The sequence below is a fragment of the Otolemur garnettii genome, unplaced genomic scaffold (assembly GCF_000181295.1).
Source record: "Otolemur garnettii isolate 467f Iridium unplaced genomic scaffold, OtoGar3 scaffold00140, whole genome shotgun sequence".
Lineage (NCBI taxonomy): Eukaryota > Metazoa > Chordata > Mammalia > Primates > Galagidae > Otolemur > Otolemur garnettii.
The window spans coordinates 914,146-916,682 of NW_003852535.1; positions in this window are offsets into that span (position 1 = coordinate 914,146).

Below are 2,537 nucleotides of genomic sequence, written 5' to 3' on the forward strand. Positions count from 1 at the left end.
TTTGGTTGCAGCCATCATTGTTGTTTGGTGGCCTGGGCTGGATTCGAACCTGCCACCTTAGGTGTATGTGGCTGGCGCCTTAGCCACTTGAGCCACAGGTGCTGAGCCCCTCCCTCCGGTCCTTTCCTCTTCTCCCAGGTCCCTCCCTGCCCGCCTCCCACCACTTAACTTAGATTTGCAGCTTCTATGCTGCATGTAACTAAGACCACACAGCCTGTGCTTTTTTTTTTTTTTTTTTGAGACAGTCTCACTATGTTGCCCTTGGTAGAATGCTGTGGTGTCACAGCTCAAAGCAACCTCAAACTCTTGGGCTTAAGCAACTCTCCTGCCTTAGCCTCCCGAGCAGCTAGGACCACAGGCGCCCATCACAATGCCTGGCTACTTTTTGGTTGCAGTTGTCACTGTTGTTCAGCAGGCCTGGGTTGAGCTCAAACCTGCCACCTTTGGTGTATGTGGCTGGCGTCCTACTCACTGAGCTACAGGCGCTGAGCCACAACCTGTGCTTTTATCTGTCTGGCCTCTTCCTCTCAACGTCGCGTGGAGATTCTGTTTGTGCAGTAGCTGTAAGCTGTGCTTTTTCACCATGCCATTGTATAGAGGCAACACATGATTTCACTGCTTGTTTTTGAGACAGAGTCTCACTCTGTGGCCCTGGGTAGAGTGCTCTGGCATCATAGCTCACAGCAGCCTCAGACTCTTAGGTTCAAAGAATCCTCTTGCCTCAGCCTCTCGAGTAGCTGGGACTACAGGTGCCCGCCACAACACCTGGCTATTTTTTCTATATATATTTTTCTTAGTAGAGATGGGGTCTCACTCTCTCTTGCTCAGGCTGATTTTAAACTCCTGAGCTCAAGCAATCCACCCACCTCGGCCTCCCAGAGTTCTAGGTTTACAGGGCACCGTTTTCTTATGGCAGGACTGTTCTGCTTTTGGTGGAGGGTGGGCAGCTGGAGAGTTGGAGAAAGGCAGAGGTGTTGGTATTAGGGTTAGGGTGTAAACCATGCCTGGCACTAGTAGACTCAGCTGTGTGACTGAACCAGCTTCTCTCTCTTCTGTTGAGAGTTCTAAGAGAAACCATGCCAGGGGCGGAAAACTGTTCCAGGGGTCAGAGGAAAGCCCTGCAACAGAGCACAAACATTTGCTCCTTTCCTGAAAGTTTGGTTTCCCAAGTAACTGGGGTAACAGCAGAAATTCTCACCCCTTCCTCAAGCATTTCCATGCCTCTTGCCTGTGTTGGGGCTCAGGACATACCACCCCAAAATATGACTATAGGAGACCAGGACCTGCCACCTCAAAACATATATCTTTGGCATATTTTTAGCTGGTTATTCTGAGAAACATTGGTAGCTCTGAAAAGGTGTCCTTTTGCAGTTTATAAAATATCTGTATCTGGAAGAAGGCTGCTCCAGGCGTGGCACCTGTAGCACAATGGGTTTGGCTCTGGCCACATACACCTAGGCTGGTGGGTTCGAACCCAGCCCGCGCCAGCTAAATGATGACAACTGGAACAAGAAAATAGCTGGGCCTTGTGGTGGGTGCCTGTAGTCTTGGGAGGCTGAGGCAAGAGAATCGCTTAAGCTCAAGAGGTTTTTTTTTTGCATTTTTTGGCTGAGGCTGGGTTTGAACCCGCCACCTCTGGCATATGGGGCCAGTGTCCTACTCCTTTGAAAAGCCCAAGAGTTTGAGATTGCTGTGAGCTATGATGCCACAATACTATACCAAGGGTAACACCTTGAGACTGTCTCAAAAAAAGAAGGCTTCTCCAGACCACTTTTACTACCTGAGACCTGTACAAGACAACCCTTATTCACCATGTATTTCCTCTCTTCACTCTCTCATAACCCCCCAGAAACTCCAAACCCCTATTCCTTTCTGTATCTCAGGATGCTATATGACTCTTCTTTGAATTTCATGCTTTGTGGGACTCCTCACCCTCTGCCACAGGCTTTGATGCTGTTGACCTCAATGTTAAAACTGGAACTTCTAGAAATCCTTTCTCTGCAGCAGCTTGTGTGGTAGTGAAAAACATGGTTTTGGAGTAGACAGTCCTGCCCTGGAATGCTGCCAGGCAGCAGGTCATCTTGCTCTCCAGCCCTGTTGCCTCATTGTAAAAACATCAAAATAATACTATTAGTATCTCCTTCATGATGTTGTGAAGATGGAATGAGATTATTCAGGTAAGGCCTGATTTAGTGGCTGGCCCTGCACCCACTTTGCTTTCTACCTCTTTTTTTTTTTTTTTTTCTGAGATGGAGTCTCACTATGCTGCCCTCGGTAGAGTGCTGTGGTGTCATAGCTCACAGCAACCTCAAACCCTTGGGCTTAAGCGATTCTCTTGCCTCAGCCTCCCAAGTAGGTGGGACTACAAGTGCCCACCGTAATGCCTGGCTGTTTTTTTTGTAGTTGTCGTTGTTTGGCAAGCCCGGGCTGAGTTCGAACCTGCCAGCCCTGGTACATGTGGCCAATGCCCTAGCTGCTGAGCTATAGGCGCCGAGCCTTCTCTTTTTTTTCTGCTGAGCCCTCGCTCTTTTTTTTTT